The 21,568-nt window shown below is 42.8% G+C and overlaps 1 long non-coding RNA gene across 1 annotated transcript; it reads right to left on the bottom strand.

The window, feature by feature from the left end:
* Positions 1-3,451: 3,451 nt before the first annotated feature.
* LOC110016434 lies at positions 3,452-18,352 on the bottom strand. The gene is made up of 3 exons (XR_002291751.2): positions 17,122-18,352; positions 12,294-12,468; positions 3,452-7,012 (listed from the first exon to the last, which is right to left on the bottom strand). It is a non-coding gene; the product is annotated as an uncharacterized LOC110016434 (long non-coding RNA).
* Positions 18,353-21,568: the final 3,216 nt, after the last annotated feature.

Genomic DNA, 21,568 nt, shown 5'->3' with positions numbered 1-21,568 from the left:
CGACATAAAATAACCTAAAATTATAGACACAGAGTTTCTAACTTTAGCCATTGTCAGATAAATGCATCTAGACATTAAAGAAAAACACAATTATAAACAACAAACCACAACAAGAATCAAGTTTCTCATGCACGAGGGAGAAGAAGCCAGTGTGACAGAAGACAACCAACACGCTGCTCTTCTCAAAGGTTCTGCCTCTCCCTGTGCACCTTTTATTAAGAACACAAGAAGGAGGTAACAGTTTCAAAACAAAGAGGAAAAGTTCATTAGGGGGTGTTGTATAATGACCCATTTGGTGGATTCTAACTTCAAACAGTATCCCTTATCAGCTCAGGACAGTGTGTCGTAAACCCCCCTCTCTTCCTTGCTGGGATGAGAAGCAGATGAACAAACACACAACTGTTTTGAGAAGAGGTAAAAAGGTCAATCTAAGTTAACATTTAAAGAAATACATTTAAACAATGATAATAATAAAACAAATTCCTTCACATACTCCCACCTGTTTATCATTGATAAATGTCAAAATCTCACATCCAATATCACATCTCTTTTCAGTTTTCTGTGACATCTTCATTTTCATAACACTTTCAATTTACACTCAGATGAGAAGTTTTTTTTTTTTTTTTTTTCTCAAGTCATTTCAATTTCAAAATCATTACAGTCATCTTGTTCTCCCTTTAATAACAAGTTGTATTCTTGAATCAGAAGAACACTCTGTACTCCACCATTCACTGCTCTGGAAATCATAGATTGAATACAAGGAAAAATGCACATAGTGAACACACAACATATGATCAGTACCATAAGAATAGGTGTCACTATTTTTAACAAAAGTTGCCACCAGGAACCAAAAGCAAACCAGGAGAAGAAATCCCAAGATTGGGGTTTCCTGTCATCCTGCATTGCCTGCTGAACCTTTTCAAGTTGATGTAATGCTTCAGTGACGCTGTGACCTTCATCGGTGTTGTCAGGAATAAATGTACAACAGGTATCATTTAACATTTTACAAACACCTCCTTCCTGAGCAACCAATAAGTCCAAAACCAATCTGTTCTGTAGAACCATAAGTCTCATGCTTGACATTTCTTCACTATAGCCTTTAAATGCTTTAATTGTAGCGTTCAAAAATAAACCTAATCGATAATCAATGGTCTCAATTCTGAGAGCGTTTTTAGCAGTTCCTACCCAGGGAAACAATGCCATAGTTACCTTTTGCCCAGTATTCCAGAGTTTATGGTCTTCAGGTACATCTGATCCCCAAATGGAATCATGTGGCTTGACATCAATAAGGTTATGTCTATGGTTCAGGTGAGGCTCATGGACTGCAGAAACTATGAAAGTGTGATCTGTGACCTTTACGGGAGCACAAATCCCACTCCAGTCTCTAGGCAGACTGAGGTAGAGGGCCTGCCCACATAACCAAAACATTTGATCAACCACACAAGTACCATTGTTACCTAGCATCAAATCTGGATTAGATCCAACACAACGTCCTCCAGGGCAGGGAACTGCATAACCATGGGAAACTCTGTCATTGATTATCTGGACTGTGAAGGGAACAAGAAGTTCATGACACATCTTTGTCGGCAAAGTTCCTAAAAATTCTGTGCCGTTGTTAGTTACACAATGTGGAAACACAGTTCCTGGTTCCACACTAGCATATGGAGCTAATGATTTTGTCAATTTCAGTTTTTTAAACTGATACAAACTCTTGCAACTCGGTCTTACAAGCGTACCATTTGAAGTGGTGACGGCTCCAGTACTAATATACCCTCTGGTACTATATTCAATAACACAGTCGCTTTTCCACTCAGAAAATTGCTTTGCCTGCAAATTAGGATGTAGGGATGAAGCTGGAATTACAGAACAAACATAGCAATCAGATCTATTCCTTTCTTTAGCCAGTAACATAACATACCTATACCAAGAATTTGTCATATACAGGTGAGTTATGTTCATTTTTGGACTATTCAAAACATCATGTTCATCAATACTCAGCCATCGTCGAGAAACATTTAGTCTTTCCTCGTTGGTGGTTCTTCTTGCAGGTGGATAATGATTCCAAAAGAACCTAATCCATGTGGTTGCTCCTGTCAGGAATGGCAGGAACAGTAAACAAAATAAACTGTCTCTTAGCCCAGTTGGACACGCCATGGTGGATATGTACCTATCTTCGGGAGGGAGAGGTTACTAGCACATCACCTCCTCAAGTCCTCTAACAGTGTAGGATCCGTGTAGTGCAAAAGAGATCTGGTGTGCTTTCTTCCCTAAGACTAGGTGGATTCCCCTGCTTCGCTGACGTTGAGACAAGCAGCTTCTATACAGCTGCCTCCCTTTGTAGTCAGACTTCCCCACCTAGCAGTTGGAATTAGCCTCACCCAGATGCTTTTTTTTGCAGTGTGACAGGTGGATCCAAGACGTCCTTTCAGCAATCTTGACAGCTGTTGGTGTAGTCAGCAGGACTTGGAATGGCCCTTCCCACCGTGGGCTGGACCAACACTTCCTTTTTATGGCCTTCACAAACACCCAGTCACCAACCTGCACTGGTGAAGTGTCCTGTGGAGATAAAAAGGAATCTGGCACTTGATTTGTCCTTTGCACATCTTTAGTGGTAAACATTTTTCTCAAATAATCCACTAAATTTGCATCATCATCTGGAGAATGTTGCTGTGTAGGATCAAGGTCTGGTAACCTATAAGAACGTCCATACAACATTTCAAAAGGCGTTAAAGGTTGACCTGCTGTGCGTGTGATACGCATGCTTAGTTGAACTAAGTCTATGCAGTCAGGCCACTGTCTGTTTGTCTCTTCCATGCATTTCTTTAACTTTGATTTGATAGTGCCATTAGTTCTCTCAACTAATCCTGCACTCTGTGGGTGATAACTACAATGTCTCTTTAGATCAATGCAAAGATGTTGAACCATTTTGTCTATCACTTGATTTACAAAATGTGTACCATTATCACTTCTTATCACTTGTGGTATGCCAAAAGTTGGGATTATTCTTTTACAAATAGCTTTAGCTACTGTAATAGCATCTTGTGTTGCACATGGAAAAATTTCAACCCATTTGGAAAATGCATCAATAATCACTAAACAATATTTCAATCCCTTGCTTTTATTCAATTCAATAAAATCCATATGGATTGTATGGAAAGGAAAAGGTGGTTCAGGAAATTTTCCTCTCTTAGGTCTAACATTGCCTTGGGGATTATGACGCATACATGTTACACATTGTTTACAAAAATTTTTTGAATAGAGAATAAATCCATAAGTTGTATAATATTTCTCTAATAAGTTCATCATCCCCCCTGTTGAGACATGGCAAGGCCCATGACTCAAAATTGCTGCCCATTTGTACATGGATTTTGGTAAAATAGGTTTACCTTCTGTGCTGATATAAAGACCTTGTTCCAACTTTGCTCCCTTTTTCAACCATATTTTTTTCTTGTTTCGGTGCGCTGTGTTGCATTTCCTTTAAAACATCAGCGGTTGCATCTGCAGTCACATCCTCATTTGTGCATATTTCTACATCTTTTGTTGCAGCTTGCTTTGCTGTTACATCTGCAAAGGCATTCCCTTTAGAAATATGATCTGTTCTTCGTGTGTGTGTCTCCCATTTACATATTGCTACTTTAGATGGTAACATTACAGCAGTCAATAATTCTTTCAGTAAGTTTACATGCGTTACTGGTTTTCCTGTTGATGTCTTAACCCTGAGTTCTTCCACTGTTGACAAAATAAATGCACTGTAGGCTATATTGGCTATCAGTATAGATCGTAACTGGCTTATCTTTAAACAGTTTGCATGCTTCAGTTAAAGCTGTCAACTCTGCTGATTGTGCTGAGTAATTTCCACACAGGGGTCCTACCTTCAGAACCTTGTCTTGAGTTACAACAGCAAAACCCACTTTGTTTCTACCTGTTCAAAGTATAAGTCACTTCCTGCACATGTTCTTTCATTTCTTCCCATTTTTGTCGTGAACCTTTAGAACAAGAAATAAATGGAACTGCATCTGCCATTTGTTTCCAACTTGTCACTCTTTCTGTACACATTAAGTTTTTTGCTTCTGGTGGAACTGTCACAGTACAGAAACTAGTTTCATCTTTCCAATAAAAATCATTTATTGTACATTTTTTGAAATCCTAGTTTACTCACTGCTTCATCATATCTCCTGTCAGGGCTAGGATACTTTTTGCATCTTAACATGACATACAGAATGTCTGAAGACATAAAATCTGCATGGGGTGACACTCTGGCTTTTGCTTTCTCCATTAAGTTTTTTGCAGTCTGTCCAAGATCAGTTTTAGGTAGATCTAAAGTCCAATAATAGTGTGGTTCACCTCTGCCTTCTAGCACACAGATGTCTGTATCGGGGCAACGTCGTGCTTGCATCCCCCCTTCTCTGGTGGGGTAAATTCCTAACTTTAATCTTATCATGACATCTCTCCCTAAAAGATTAAAAGGACAGTTTGGTGCTAAAACCACAGGAATGCTTGTTGTTTCATTAGTGTCAGGATTTTCAAAACAAACTGGTTTACTCAAATGTTTAGTTTCAATTTGACCATCTGCAGATCTCATTTGTATTGTTTTATTTGACTTAGGAAAATCATTGTAATGACTTTTTATCACAGTTCTACAAGCCCCTGAGTCACAAAGAAAAACAAACGGTTGTCCCTGAACATAAAGAGTTATTTCTGGCTTTTCCATAAGACAAACTTCAGTGAGATCTAAAAATTTATCACAAATTCGTTGAATTTCTGGTTCAGATTCATTGTTAATCTTGACATTACTTCTACCATCTAGTCAATCTGATTTCTTTCTTTCAGGACAATCTCTCAGCCAATGATCTCTCTGTCCACAAATCCAACATCCATCAACCTGCTCTGACCCTCTGTTGCTACTTCCTCTAAACCTTCTTCTAAAATTTCCTTTAAAATTTTCTTTTCCACAACCACAATTTCTTCCTCTGTTCACATTCCTTCCAAAAAACACATCACTACTTTCCTCCTGCCAAAATGTATGTTCACTTTGATTCCTAAATTTCTTTTTATTCACCATCACTTTTTCTGCATGAACAGCAAAATTCACAAACTGTTGTAGTGCTCCTGTAGGCAGATCTATGTAAAGTGTCCTTATCTAGTCTGCAATCTCTGGTCTCATAGCTTGCAGTAAAGCTTGTTTCAGCTGCTGTCTATAGGGACTTTTATCATTATCTCTGAGTCCACAATTAGCTTTAAAACTTCTTTAAATCTGACTCTAAAATCAGACACTAACTCTCCATTTTTTTTTAGTTTGACCAATCTTTCCATAATCAGGTCTCATTGGAAAGGCTTCTCTAATTCTTTGTCCTAAAAGTGTAAGACTTTGAATTAACTCTTAGACTGTTATGCGGAAGAGGTCTGGGTGGATCATCATCATCCATAGGATTCCTTTACTTTTGCCCAGTCTGCTTTCATAGCAGTCATACATGCTTTCTGACATTTAATGCTATTCAGATGGTAAGCTCTCTGAACTTCCATCATTTGCCCGTGAAAATCCTGTGGATTTTCCCTGTGAGAGATAACTCCCCTCACTGCCTTCCTAACATCCTCTAATGTCCAGGTGCTAAACAAAAGAAGTGTAGGCCTCTGGCCATCTTCTCCAGCTCTGGGATTGGGCACTTCAATGATTGTAAATGTCTATGCAACTTTAGATGACTCTCCAGCTTCTTCCAAACCAACCCCCATAGTTTTTTCTCCATTCAAGTTTTTTCCCTTTTCCTCCTAACATTATTTTTTCTTTTTGTGGTGTATTTAAATCAGTCACTGGTGGGTAAAAACCCGTCAACAGAGGAGCATTCGTCCCCTGGTAGGGAGGAGGTGAGAAATCAGCTGGTTTCTGCTCTCCCCCCCTTTCATCCTGCTCCTGCTCGGTCTGCAGCCTGCTGCAGCCTGCTGTTGCAGGGGTCTGAGTCTCACATCTGATTTATCTCTAGTTTTACTTTTCTGAATGCCATTCTTTATTTTTCGTTGCTTCATTTAAGCACAGTTTTGCACAAATTAATTCGTCACTATTTTTTTGTTTCTTTTTTAGTTTTTATTCTGGTTTGAATTGGTAACTGTTGAACTAATTCAGTACATTCCCCTTAAAATTGTAGTTTTATCCCATTTTATCAAGAATGTAGTTGAACCTGGATGAACCTCTTTCTATATATTTTTAATCTCATGGTAATTCAACTTTTTTATTTGAATTCCCCCATTTTTTATATTTTTTCTATTTTTTTACATTTACGTTAGTCACAGAGTGTGATCAGAACCAACAGAGAATTTCTCTCAGGACCGAATTTCACTCCCCGTGCAACAAGCTTCTAGGTCAGACCTGTTGTCTGATCCGGTCACACGTTTAGGGTCCTCCCAGGAGCAAAACCCGTTTTAGACTCTGGGTTCTTTTCACCTAAAGCCTAATGAGATGAAATCTTGTTCTACTCCAACAAGCAGCCTTGTGTTAACACCGCAAGGTTTCCAGCTGCTCACTGCTTCGAACAAGTTCACTCCTTTCACACATGCACACACATTCACACCAAAAAAAAACTTTTTTTTATTTTATTTTTGTTGTTATTCTAGGCCTTTTAGGGACTTGAACCCTCTTACGCGTTTTAGGCTGCAGGACTCGAACCTACACCTTTATTTAGAATTCTGGACTTTTCCGGGACTCCAAACCCACACGTGTTTTAGGCAACAGGACTTGAACCTGTCCCTCAGAATTCTGGGCCACTTCGGGGACTCGAACCCCTGAAAAAGCGCTGTACTTGCCTTGTCGTTGTGGTCTGACTGGTTAACGAATAACGTCAATCCGGACCCAGGGATCAGACCAGTCGATTGGCCGGCGTAGAATTCACTACGACGGACTTTCCTCCGGAGACCTAGTCTCACGGGCTGTGCACAGACTTCAATCGGCATGGTCCTCCCCCAAGGACGCAGATATGTTGTTTTCCGGCTCGAAGGACCAAAGAATGTCAGATAAATGCATCTAGACATTAAAGAAAAACACAATTATAAACAACAAACCACAACAAGAATCAAGTTTCTCATGCACGAGGGAGAAGAAGCCAGTGTGACAGAAGACAACCAACACGCTGCTCTTCTCAAAGGTTCTGCCTCTCCCTGTGCACCTTTTATTAAGAACACAAGAAGGAGGTAACAGTTTCAAAACAAAGAGGAAAAGTTCATTAGGGGGTGTTGTATAATGACCCATTTGGTGGATTCTAACTTCAAACAGTATCCCTTATCAGCTCAGGACAGTGTGTCGTAAACCCCCCTCTCTTCCTTGCTGGGATGAGAAGCAGATGAACAAACACACAACTGTTTTGAGAAGAGGTAAAAAGGTCAATCTAATGTTTTAAACAATGATAATAATAAAACAAATTCCTTCACAGCCATGAAGTATGAGGAGCCCCAGAGTGTTGTTTCGACCTCCCACTCTCATTCAGGCACGCTGACGATTACCTTGCATAAATAATAGAGCGGCGGCGCATCAACACAAGCTGCTGGTTTTTCTAAACATGAAAAGGAGTCATGAGCGCGAAGACGGTGAATAAGTAATGAAGCATGAGCAGCTTCTTGTTTTTCAGCTGGAACTGTGAGGATGCTTCTCCTTCTACGCAGTCTGGATTCGGAGCTTCATCGTGATGATGGAGTCATGCATCGCTTTCATTTTCATCTGCTGGAAGAGGAGTTTGCAGTTCATACATCCCTGGCATTTAAGAACGGCTGCAATAAGGCGCAGAGCATCACAGTCTGTTGACCTACTGAATTCAAACTCCCAAGTATCATCTTCTAATAAAAAGTGGGCATTGATTACCATGGAAACCAGCAGAACAACCTACAAAAAGGCTTATGTGCTTCTTAACCCGACTGCAAAGAAATGATTATGGAAGAAATGGAGACTGAGGAGAGGTCTGCAGAAAGTGCTATAGCCCTTAAATAAATGGGTCAGACGGTTCTCAGACCAGATTGATGGTGCAACCATTTTTCATGTTCTCCTCAATCATGTCTTTGTGTCTTCATCCCCCTTTTCTTTTCCACAGCCCAAAACATGAACATTTGATTTAATTCTTCAAGAATTTAAGAGCAGACTTTGAGTTCTACAAGCTCTTTCTTTCCCTTCATGAACTGCTGACCCGATCAGACGGTTCCACTCATCGACTGCATCTGAGAACCGGACTGAGTGAGGGTGACGTCATCCACAGGAAACGGTTTAGTCCCTACTCCAACCAAAAGAAGTCAAGTCAGTCACCATCTTTTTGTAATATAGACGCCGCCATGTTGGAGCCAGACGTCAATCAGGAGTGAGCTTGCTAGAAGGCCACACCCACTTAAAAGCGGGTCACACGAATTCTGTCAAACAAACGTTATGAATGTTGGACGTGGGGGCCAGCAGGCTCCACCTACTTTATTTGAGGAATGGTCAGTTCATAACTTGAATAACTACTTGAACTACAGAAAAAATATTATGGAAATATTGAGGATTATCAAGAAGAAGTTAAAAAAAGTATCAGAGCCCGAACGGTTTTTCTGACCAGTAGATACTATTTATTTTTCTATAGAAGTCTGTGGACTTTGGAGACTAACGTTGGCCAGTTTTACTTGGTACTGTCCACGATAACGTAGGCAAACTCGTGAAAGGTATTTATACTCTTCAAACCTGATGACTTGCTTGTCTCCAGCATTTCATTCGTTTGGTATTTTATTGATGGGGAACTTCGAGATTCAGTATTTTTTATGTATATAAGGCTTTTTTTCCCAATGCAAAGTCTTTGTGAAGATGCTTACATCTATATAATACATTTGTGGTCTGTGGTGAAAGGCAGGTAAAGCCCCCTAAAACCCTCAACAAGATAAACAACTATATTGCATATTGCTCCATTTCTTAATAGAATATGGCTTTATTTTTGCTTTAGAAAGTTAAAATGGAGTAAAAACGTTGTATTTTTCAGACTGAAGTATTGTATTTGTATTTGGACTGCAGTAATCGCTGCTCTGGCTTAGAATCCGCAGACGTGGAAACGACAATTTTCTGGATTGAGTTTACTCACCGCCGTCGCCTCCTTAAATAGCTATAAATAGTTTCTGGGTAAATGGGGTGAAATGCAAATGACTGTATTGGGGCGATTCCCTTGCAATGGCATTGTGACCAATGCTGAGCGATTACAAATGGCCATGAAGTATCAGCGGGGTGTCAGACCACTCCTTTTCCTGTTCTACATGAACATTACATTTAATTCAATTCAATTTATATGACCAAAATGCGGCAAAACAAAAACACCTGATCACACCTTTCTGTGCAAAAATTCCTTTAATTTGTTTTTAAAAGAAGGTTTTTGGTTCTTCATGTTCGTGTTTGTCACACCAGGTTCTGGTTTCTCATCATCTACAGCTGTCTTCATTTAGTTAATTAACCTCAGTATATTTAAGAGTCTGGTTTCAGTCAGGTCATCTGCTTTGTGACCTTTCTGCTGCTCTTTACTGCAATGTTTGTCGTGTCTTTAGTCTATTTATTAATGAAATTTCCTCCTCCTAACACGTGATGTTGTTTATCCAGCCTCAAAAATCATTGTTTTAAAAAACAAAGATTCAGTTCCACCAGTAAAAACACCCCCCCCCCCCCCCCAGCTGTGTCCCACTCAGAATCAGATAATTGATGAACTTGTCTGATAAAAAACTGCAGATGTTTCATTCAGAAACTTCCATCTCTGTGTTTTTCCAATGTTTATGGAAATGCTGCTGTTTAACCCCCAATGAACCTGCAGGTTTTTGTCTTTTATTTTATTAAACTAAATGGAAACAACTTTGATTTAACAAAACAAAATGAATTTAGCTATGCAGAACAAAAAACCACAAATGTGTGTTTTTGGGGGGGTCAAGCATCTCTAAGGTTGTTACTCTCACAACCATCTCTGCTCCCAACAACAACCAAACCTAAAATATCCATTCAAAGACGTCCAAGAATGAGTTTGAATGCATTTTTTTTGCTTATGATCTGCACTCCGACCTGGATGCAGGTGACGTTGATCTTCCTTTTTATTTTTTTTTATTTTTTTAACTTTGTTCTGTCCAACAACTGAGCGAACAGATGAGAGCTGATGGCCTTTTGTGGTGGACAGGTGACGTTGATCTTTCTGTCAGAGCCAGTTTGGTTTCAGCAACATTTTTGATCAGAATTTGCTTTCAGATGAAGAAAGATGTTCCAACAGGATTCATTTTGAAGAAAAAAAAACAGCAGATTTTAGGGATGATGAAGAAGATGATGATGATGCAGCAGCAGTCTCAGATTCTTGCTGTCTGTGAAGGAGACAGAAAGGTCAGAGGTCAGACTGTCAGAGCTGTGGTCATCAGCGGCCATCATGGACCGCATGGGGTCAGCAGGAGACGAGACTTAAAGGATGGGAACCTTTCAGAGAACCAAGAGGAAGTTTGAGATGAAGAAACGTCATGATTTCCTGAAGACCACGTCTTCGCAGGACCTGCTGGTCCTCGCAGCACCTGTTGGTCCCCTCAGGACCTGCAGGCCCTTGCAGGACCTGCTGGTCCCCGCAGGACCTGCTGGCCCCCGCAGGACCTGCTGGTCCCCGCAGCACCTGCTGGTCCCTGCAGGACCTGCTGGTCCTCGCAGCACCTGCTGGTCCCTGCAGGACCTGCTGGTCCTCGCAGGACCTGCTGGTCCCCGCAGCACCTGTGGTCCTCGCAGGACCTGCTGGTCCTCGCAGGACCTGCTGGTCCTCGCAGCACCTGCTGGTCCCTGCAGGACCTGCTGGTCCTCGCAGCACCTGCTGGTCCCTGCAGGACCTGCTGGTCCTCGCAGGACCTGCTGGTCCCCGCAGGACCTGTTGGTCCCCGCAGGACCTGTTGGTCCCCCCAGGACCTGCTGGTCCTCGCAGGACCTGCTGGTCCTCGCAGCACCTGCTGGTCCCTGCAGGACCTGCTGGTCCTCGCAGCACCTGCTGGTCCCTGCAGGACCTGCTGGTCCTCGCAGGACCTGCTGGTCCCCGCAGGACCTGTTGGTCCCCGCAGGACCTGTTGGTCCCCCCAGGACCTGCTGGTCCTCGCAGGACCTGCTGGTCCTCGCAGCACCTGCTGGTCCCTGCAGGACCTGCTGGTCCTCGCAGGACCTGCTGGTCCCTGCAGGACCTGCTGGTCCTCGCAGGACCTGCTGGTCCCCGCAGGACCTGTTGGTCCCCGCAGGACCTGTTGGTCCCCCCAGGACCTGCTGGTCCTCGCAGGACCTGCTGGTCCTCGCAGCACCTGCTGGTCCCTGCAGGACCTGCTGGTCCTCGCAGGACCTGTTGGTCCCCGCAGGACCTGTTGGTCCCCCCAGGACCTGCTGGTCCTCGCAGGACCTGCTGGTCCCCGCAGGACCTGTTGGTCCCCCCAGGACCTGCTGGTCCTCGCAGGACCTGTTGGTCCCCGCAGGACCTGTTGGTCCCCCCAGGACCTGCTGGTCCTCGCAGGACCTGTTGGTCCCCGCAGGACCTGTTGGTCCCCCCAGGACCTGCTGGTCCTCGCAGCACCTGCTGGTCCCTGCAGAACCTGCTGGTCCTCGCAGGACCTGCTGGTCCTCGCAGGACCTGCTGGTCCCCGCAGGACCTGTTGGTCCCCGCAGGACCTGTTGGTCCCCCCAGGACCTGCTGGTCCCTGCAGGACCTGCTGGTGGAGGAGCCTCAGGCTTCTCTTTCAGCAGGAAGCTGCTGATGCTCAGTAAACATAAGGAATCAAAAACCCATTAAAGATTCTAGCAGCACTGAAAAGCCCTCAGCTCCGGCGCCACAGGTGTCCCCCCCTGCTGCCCTTTTCCATAGATGTGCTCTGCGCCTCCACAGCGATGGTCGCTCACCAGGTGGTCATCTCATTCAACCAGGACCTCTGTGAAGGGGCAGGCCCCTGCATGCTTTCCCATGCATGCCATTAAAGGTTTTTGGGGACTCCACCACAGAGACCAATCTTCCTAGCTACTACTTTGACACAATCTAAAGTTCCTTTTGTTTTTTTTTCTTCTTGAAGTTCATGAGAACCCACAGATCTCATGCCTTGGATTCTCTATTCAGACCAAACAACAGAAAAATGGAAGGTCACCTTCTTCTGCCTCTGTCAATCAGTTTGGGTTTCTCTGAGAACGCCCTTTGAGCTCATCTGCATGTGACCAAACAGATTCAGTTAGCCCACAGACATCCATCTGAGCACAGAGCTGCTGGTTCTACTCCGTTCATGAACCTCCTCTGTCCAGAAAACAGTGTTGTCAGCACAAGAATGGTCACCTGAAGAGAAGCGGCAGCTCCCAGAGGAGGAGTGGTGGTGGTGAGAAGTCCTGCTCTTCTGCTCCTCAGGAGCCTGATTGGCTTGATGATGTCCTTCCAACTGGGGCAGTGGTCCCTGAGGTATCTCGCTATGGTCTTCAGGGCTCGGTCCCGTTTCCAGCCTCCAGACGTTCACCTGCAGAGCAGAGGGACCTGGCTGGAGCGTCACCTGTTCCTTACATGCAGAGGTTTAATCAGCCACACCTCCAACCATCACACTGAACTCTTTAAACAGAAACTTAAGAAGTAACAGGTTACTTTGTAATCCAGTCAAAAGTAGGTATACACAGAAGTCTATCAGGAATTTTCTTTTTAGACCACATTTTCCTGCAGGTTCATCAGATTACAGAAAACCAAAGGATAAAATAAACACCAATAAACACTATCAGCTCTCAGCGTTTTTTAGCGTCAAATCTGTTATTTGTTTAAAGCAGATAAAACAGTATTTTAAACGCTTCACTTTTATTTTTATAGTCATTGAATGCACCCTGTGGTTAAGTGTATCTTCGGTTGAGTCAACCAAAGAAAACTGATGACAGAAATATCAAATCAGATCTCCAAAAGCTTTCTTTAAAGTTCAAATGTTTGATATAAAGGATGATTTATGATTCATTACCTTCCAGTAAATAGCCTGCGTGTTTGGAGGGTAGAAGTAAATGTTCTGCTCTTTTTTAGGACATGCGTGGGGATCTTTCCCCTCTCCAAGCTGCAGGCAGTCTGCTTTTATTTTCCAATTCTTTGCCTCATTTCCCAAACTTTGATTTAGTGCAGAGAGAATTGAAACAAGTCCCGCTCGCTCATCTGGTTCCTCAGCCTCACAAATGAGGTCCATTAACCAACGTTCCTCCAGGTGCTGCTGGAGCTTTTATTCAACTTTCATCCATTAACCAGGAATAATTGAAGAAAAATTAACGATAGAAGTGTTTAATTGGCCGAGAAACTATCAACACACAACGTTTGACTAAATTAGGACATCCTGAAGACATTAGACACCAGAGAGGAACATTTAAAATGTTTTTTTTTCAGCTCAGGTGACCTGAATAGAATTCATCTGAGCTCGTCAGCAGGTCGGTTTGGTCTGAAGCACTGATCTGTGCTCCACAGTTTGCATTATAACTTGCGCCGCTTAAATCCTGTTTTCTTTTGTACAAATAAAAAGTGTTTGGAAAAACGTTAAAGCACCAAATGATTGGAACAAACACTGGGAACATGTAGAAAAGCTCTTCATCTAAATCTGAAAAATATTCCTAATTTAACCTATTTTCAGTTTGAATGGTATGTTGAATCCTCCGTCCTGGGGGAGGATCCCTCCTTCATGTGGACACCCCTGAGGTTTCTTCGTTTTTTCCGGAATCTGTTTTTTTAGGAGTTTTTCCTTACAGAGAAGGGGGGTCGAAGGGCAGGGATAACCAGTTTAGTTTAAACCGTTTGTGAGTTCAATTTAGTGTTTTCCTATTGAATTCTATGTATTTACGATCCCTTTGAGTTCATGTTGAACTTTTTCAATTACTGATACGAAGCCCATCGAGACGACTGTTGTTGTGAATTTGGGCTACAAATATAAAATTGAATTGAATTGGATTGGAGCCTTGATTGGTGTCCCGTTGGATGACAATTTGATTTTGAGTGGAAACGCTCACCTGAATAAACCATTCAAAACCAGACCGGACCACTCAGTGGAAACGAGGCTTAATCGTCGTTTTTTAAAATCTTTTTTATAGATATGAAATTGGTCTGAGTAATTTCTGCTGCTGTAGTTTCGATTTCTACATACAATAAAAAAAGCAGACATCAGTTCATGTCGTGCTGTAAAAACTTTTAGTCACATTGCTGTGACGCTGCTCTTCTGGGGTTTATTTGCTTTCAAATACTACTGTATTCATCATTCTTCGTACTGGTCACAGGGAACAGAAACTTGTCCAATGCTCAAAAATCACCAGTGACCTCTGCAGCGCTGGAGCCTATCATCAAAAGATGACCATGAAGCTCCAGCTGTTGACTGCAGTCGCCAGAAGGTAGAGTCGCATTTTTAGTTTTTGGATTTAACATGCTGTGATTTGCAAGACACCTTTATTACCAAAAAGGGGAATTGAACCTGTGACCTTGCAACAAGAGGTTAACCATCGTTCCTCTGCTCTACCTTAGTGTTTGAGCTTTAATTCTATGTGACCACACACAAAACTTTCCGATAATCTGTCATAAAATATTACAGTTTGCTGAGAGTTTGTAAATAAAAAAAACATTTCAGTTTTTAACGCGTTACTAAAAGCACAAAAAGGGAACAAAGCTCTTAAAAAAATCAAAAACGGACAAAAAGGTCAGTAGTCTGAAATCAGTAATCTCTTGTCTTGGGTTTGCTGTTTGACTTTCATTTGGAATGGTTGTCAGTGTCTCACCAAATGCCAGTACAAGCTGTTTCTCTTAATTAGTTCTGGGCAATAAATTTCCCATTTGTTCATCTGGGTGAAATTGAATACAGCAGCATCAGAAATGAACAGAAGGAAATTAGCATTTTTCACCCATTTTCCTGTGAGGAAAAGGCTGTGGCTGCAGAAGGTGAACCGCGGAGCCTGAGATGCTCTGTCTCTTCTGCAGGATGAAGGTATCAGAGGAAACCTGATTGACTCAGTTTTCAGCCAGCAGCCCCTCTGAAAACAAGGTGCACATTAATCAAGCGATGGCGCTCGGCTAATACGTAGAGAGCTGTCTGACCCCGCCTCTTCTCTGCACCTCGCTCCTCTGAAAATGAATCTGAGCGCTCAGTGGAGCATACCAAAGGCTTTTCATCCATCACCTCATTGTTTTAGTAAAGGAAGCCTCTATTGTCTGAAGTTAAACCTTGGTTCTTGCAGGAAAGTTTCAGAAATCTTCCTTACAGGACGAAAAAGGATGGAATCAAACCGTTTTCCTCTTGAATTTGTTGAGCGTGAGCTCGGCCAAGAAGAGCCATTGCTGTTGCTCGTGAATGTCTGGCCCCGCCTTCGTACATCTGTGAGTCCATCTGCTCAGCACACCAGCCAAGAAAGTTCCTCCAATCCAACTAGCAGAAATCATTCAGAAATCGCGTTACATCAAACGAAAACGTCGGGCGGGGGGGGACAAATCTGAGTCTAAGGAGGCGTGTCCTTCTCACAGCTGAACCGTCTACCTTTCTGCTTTTGATTCTGCACTTTGACTGTTTTTTTTCTTTTTGTTTCCTCAAATTTGCTGCTGTCTTTGAGATGGAAGACCAGGACAGATCCTCACTTCCTGATGCAGGTATGTGAGCCTCTGTGGCCATAGAAGGAGAGTTAGTTACATTTCACGCTATGGTTCTATGAATCCCTGATGACCACCAAAGTTCTGGGTCCCTCGGGTTCCTTGCGTTCTTGAGAAAAGAGTCTGGAAGCGTACTCCCGGTGCCACATGACTTTATAGCCTCTCAGGGGTCACCGGGAGGTCACAGGTGACTTAACTGTCAGTGAATTCTCAAACTGCACATGTCCAAGAAGGATCACTCCCCACCCCTGGCGGTCAGGAGGGATGAAAAAGAACTCACTAAAGCATTTTTTGATCTCGCAATTTACAGAAATCTGTAAAGAGATAGCTCTGGATCTTCACTGAATCTTTTCTGGATCTTCTTTCCAGCCAGGTTTTTCTTTATAATTTCAATTCAATTCAATTTTATCCGTGTAGCCCAAATTCACAACAACAGTGGTCTCAATGGGCTTGGTACCAGTAATTTAAAATGCCAAACACCGTAATTGTTCCAGAAACCTTGTGACCCTGACAGGGATTCAGGGGTTTCTGAAGATTTGCTTCGATTGTTTGTTTAACATAATCAGTTTTTTTTTCTTGTCTCTGGACTTCTGCATGTTCCTCCTTGGTGTTTGAAAGTTCATCTCCTAAGACTTTTATTGCTCCAACCATTGATCTTTGCTGGTACATAAGGGATCACAGACTGAATTATTCCTGCATCAATAAACAAATCACTTAGCTGCTCTTACTAAACTTTGGTTTTTGCAAAACCTACCTGACTTTTTTAAGGTATTTCAACAATTCATTAATGGTCTTTATCTTTGACTTTTATTGTTTTGGTGTTTTGTGCCCCAGGAAGTCGTGTTCTTACGTTCTGCACAGTTGGTTGAGCAGCAAACTTCCTTCAGAAAGATCTTCCAGAATTTAAACAGGACTGGTGTATCTGTAAAACCGAGCCGTGACCATCCATCCATCCAGATTTTTCTTCACTCTGTTGGGTCGTGGGCTGATATCACCTTCAGGGTCAAACCTGAGAGAGAAGAGGCTGCCGACATCCCACGGCTAACACGAGAACACCAGCAGAAGATCCACCCAGGAAAATGTGAACCTCGGAGCGGAGACATGATTGACTTTAATTCTATGCTTTTACACACGCATGAAAATTTGCCTTTAACACTTTGATTAATACTTTAACAAACCAGCAATTTCTGCTGTCATGTTGTGAGGCTTCATGACTCTGGTAACTATGGTAACCGTTCTCTTTCCTGTCTTTTTTTCGGCTGCCATTGTTCCTGTTTTGTTCACTTCTTGCTCAGAACAAAGAGGCGTGCTGACAAATATTTACCGCAGCCACGCCGTGGCATTCATACGCCTTTCATTACCGATTACCATGCAGTGAAAGTCCCTGGCGCAGCGCTCATTAATCATGCGTTTGTGGATCCTTCTGTCTCCTTCCATCACCTTTTAATTCGCAGCACACATGCGTCTCACCGTCTGATTGTTTGCAAATAGACTCTTCCATCAATTTGTTGCTGAGATTTTGCAAAATTACCTCTAATTTTCTGATGCCACTCCATCGTCCAGCATTCCTTCATCATTTCCTGCTCAGATGGAGCCTCGGTCCTGATGGCAGAAGGAGAGAGGATCCCAGTGGCTCTGGGAAATCTCTCAGAGAAATCCCACTGTTCCTCCAGTTCTGTTTAGCAGATGCATTTCTAAAACCTAGCCAAAGGTTTCCTTCTCAGAGCAGTGCATTGTGGGATGTGGGGGGAGCAGACCAGCTCCTCGTGTATGTCAGTGTGCTGCCCTCTTGGGCTGTTAGAACATTTTCTCCCCACAAATTTGCCAAATCTTTGAGTTGTTTATGGATGTATAATGAAAAAAGATGTTTGGATTTTAAAAAACAAAAAACAAAAATGAAGGATGGGTAATCATCTTCATTTTTGTTCTGGTTCCTTATAAAACTGAGGATGGATGCAAAGACCTTTCGCCATCCTCCTGCAGCTGCCTGAGGTGGAAGACAGGATCATTCTGTTGATGTTTGTCCTTCTCTTCTTCCACTCAGATGTCTTGCGTCACAAACTGGATCTTCTCCTTTCTCTCAGGAAACAAAAACAGGAAGTTGGCGCTCTCTGACAGGTAGCTTCTGTGACACCCAGAGGCTCAGCGCCGCTCAGGAGCTCCACATTTCCTAACAAAACAAAATGCTGTGTCATCAGGTAAAGAGCAAAATCAATGAGCTTCTTCAAAGTGAGGTTGGAAAACTCACTTTACTTTGGAAAAGTGATGATTGCAGCAGGTATTCTCCTCCACATTTGCTGCACATTCTTGTCAGGGATTCTGTTTTCCTGCAGAGAGCAAAAAATGTTCCCATCAGTGATGCAGAGCGAGCGGCTGAAGGTATCGTCAAAGGCCCGAGAGCGTCTCGAGAGGTTCAGCACCTGAGCTCGGTCCAAATAAAGCATCTCCGAATCCAACAGGCGCACACGCATGTACGCTGCAGAGTCCAGGGGGACAGCCGGTGCAGAATGGAAATTAATATTCTGAATGTAGGCCAGGGCTGCAGCACCGCAGAAAAGCATCAGTTCAGCTTCAGGATTTTGTTGATCAAATTCTTTGTGTTGTTTTCTGCTTTGAAGTTCGCAAAAAAAAAAAAAAATACCCAAAGAAAATCCCAAGAAAAGGTTTTCTCCGGCTCTGAAGGGTAAATCTGTTCCTCTCTGGTCCTGAGAGACGATCTCAGAGTTCAGTGAAAGGAAAGACACGTTTGGTGTCGGCACGAAGCCGCCCGCCTGCAGCAGACCGGTCCGCTGTGACCTTTCACTCTTCTCACTTCAGGAGCTCGACACTTAAAAAAAGTTCATTCTGATGTGAACGGAAGTGTTTTCCAGTTTGAAAATGTTAGACAATTTTAAAAATAAATTTGATTTTATATCTTTATTTAACAAATCCATCAATACAGAGCAAACCATTTCCATGTTTATGTTTTTATGATCCAGTGAAGTCCACTCAGACATGTATGATCTTTTTCTTTAAAAGATGCTCAGAGAACTGAATCTTAAAGGCAGAGGCAGGAGGAAAACTGTTCTGCTCTCTGGGAATCAAACAAATGATCAACAAAACGCATTTAGAAACACAAACACATGAGCTGCAAACACTGCAGGTGAAAACATTGTTGGTTGATATCCTAAATAGATGCTGTATTTTGTATATATTTTTTTCTTTTTCCTTTGTTTTTAACACTGCAATGGCTCAAAATGAACCAAATCAATCGTAAAGCACAAACAGGGTTAAATGTAAAAGCGATGCTCATCGTTGTATGAAAGTCGCAGTATCAGCATTAAAAACTGGGCCTCGGAACAGATAAAAAATGAAAAAATGATATAAAAGATGACAGTGAATGACTGGAAGACTCACTTGATCATTTTTGTTTTCTTGGTTCATGTTCTGTCGCACACTTACCGGGTTTTAAATGCTAAATATCCTTCAGGGAAGACTTTTCTCTGGGTTTCAGCTTTAGTTCAGTTTTTTTAGGGTCATCTATGTTTGTCGCAGTTTGTTTTATTTTGTCCTGGATCCATAGTTTGTTTATATCTATTTATTATTCCTTGAGTTTACAAGTTTCTGCATTCTTGGTTCCTGACACACTCACAGACCAAAATATCTGAAAGACAAAACTGAAACTCTTAGATTAAACCCTGGAATCCAGAAGAACCTTTATAGAAAAAAAAGCTTTGAAGAAAAGACCCAAAGAACAGGTAAAAAACAAGCTGAAACACAAAACATGATGTCTATAATTTTATACAGCAAAATATCACAAATATTAGTTTTTTGGTTTATCTTTTAAAATCTCCACATCTCCAATCCAAAGGAAAGTGAGAAAAGAAGAGAGAAGAAGTGACTAAAGATAACCAACACAACTAAACTTAATTCCTTTTGATTTACTGTATAAAAAATCTCTGCACAAGTGGGTTTTAATTGACGCATTTTTTACATTTTGGTAAACAAAATTCTCATTTAAATGTTATGAGTCTGTAAGTTTCTGTTTGTCCTGCAGACATCCCGGAGCGATCCGGCTGCTCTCCGACTTCACTTCCTGTCATTCCTGCGGCCGTCTTTCCCTGGCGATGCCTCTGCAGAGACCTCATGCATCTCCTTCCAGGGTTTGAGGGGGTCAGACCCAAAAACAGAAGCCCTGTGGCTCGCTCTCAGATGGTACCTCATTACAGCTAAAATGGGTCACTGGAGGCGCTGACCCCCCCAGTTCTCCTCCTGCTCAGCTGTAATCACAGCAGGAAAGCCTCACACCTGCAAATCCAGGCTTTGGCTAAAAACACAGCTTCAACTGTCCAAGATTTTCAGAAAACTAACAGCTTCACTCTAAAAAGAAAAAAAGTTGATCCAACTTAATTGATTTACTTAGATTGGTAACTCCTAACTGAATTAAGTTTATTTAATTTATTTTTAATGACTATCTAACTTAATTTGATAAGTTGATCTAACTTAAAAAAATGTTTATGCAATTTTGTTTGAACAATTTAAATTGACACATTTCTAAAGTTCAACCAATGGGCGTGGTAATGACCCAGCAATGTCTTGACAGGGGTTCACATGTCATGAACTCTGTCTTTAATATTGGATCATACGGTGTTTTACCGCACAAGGGGTCTTGTCTTGTCTGGTGTGGTAGATCTACACCTTGGGTCTTGTCTGGTGTGGAAGATCTACACCTTGGGTCTTGTCTGGTGTGGTAGATCTACACCTTGGGTCTTGTCTGGTGTGGAAGATCTACACCTTGGGTCTTGTCTGGTGTGGTAGATCTACACCTTGGGTCTTGTCTGGTGTGGTAGATCTACACCTTGGGTCTTGTCTGGTGTGGTAGATCTACACCTTGGGTCTTGTCTGGTGTGGTAGATCTACACCTTGGGTCTTGTCTGGTGTGGAAGATCTACACCTTGGGTCTTGTCTGGTGTGGTAGATCTACACCTTGGGTCTTGTCTGGTGTGGTAGATCTACACCTTGGGTCTTGTCTGGTGTGGTAGATCTACACCTTGGGTCTTGTCTGGTGTGGTAGATCTACACCTTGGGTCTTGTCTGGTGTGGAAGATCTACACCTTGGGTCTTGTCTGGTGTGGTAGATCTACACCTTGGGTCTTGTCTGGTGTGGTAGATCTACACCTTGGGTCTTGTCTGGTGTGGTAGATCTACACCTTGGGTCTTGTCTGGTGTGGTAGATCTACACCTTGGGTCTTGTCTGGTGTGGAAGATCTACACCTTGGGTCTTGTCTGGTGTGGTAGATCTACACCTTGGGTCTTGTCTGGTGTGGTAGATCTACACCTTGGGTTTTGTCTGGTGTGGTAGATCTACACCTTGGGTCTTGTCTGGTGTGGTAGATCTACACCTTGGGTCTTGTCTGGTGTGGTAGATCTACACCTTGGGTCTTGTCTGGTGTGGTAGATCTACACCTTGGGTCTTGTCTGGTGTGGTAGATCTACACCTTGGGTCTTGTCTGGTGTGGTAGATCTACACCTTGGGTCTTGTCTGGTGTGGTAGATCTGAGCCTCTATGGCTCTGGTGCTCAGGGCTTTTTCCTGAGCTGCCAGGATGAGTGCTTCAGTGCTGTCCTGTAGGCCAGCCCTTTCTAGCCATTGGTAGGACTTCTTGATATCAGCCACTTCAGTTATGGTCCGGTGGTACATCCCATGCAGGGGTTTGTCCTCCCATGAGGATCTGTCCTCCAGCACTGTGTCCTTTGCTCTCCATTGCCTGAGACATTCACTGAGCACACTGTCAGTTGGGGCCTTGAGCTTGATGTACTCATGCATCTTGGATGTTTCATCCTGGATAGTGGCTTCTACACTCACTAGTCCTCGGCCTCCTTCATTGCGGCTAGCATACAGTCTCAGGGTGCTGGATTTGGGATGGAAGCCTCCATGCATGGTGAGGAGCTTTCTTGTTTTAACATCCGTGGTCTGTATCTCTTCCTTTGGCCATCTTA

The sequence above is a fragment of the Oryzias latipes genome, chromosome 14, assembly GCF_002234675.1.
Source record: "Oryzias latipes chromosome 14, ASM223467v1".
NCBI classification, from domain to species: domain Eukaryota; kingdom Metazoa; phylum Chordata; class Actinopteri; order Beloniformes; family Adrianichthyidae; genus Oryzias; species Oryzias latipes.
This window is presented reverse-complemented; position numbering and strand designations above follow the sequence as displayed.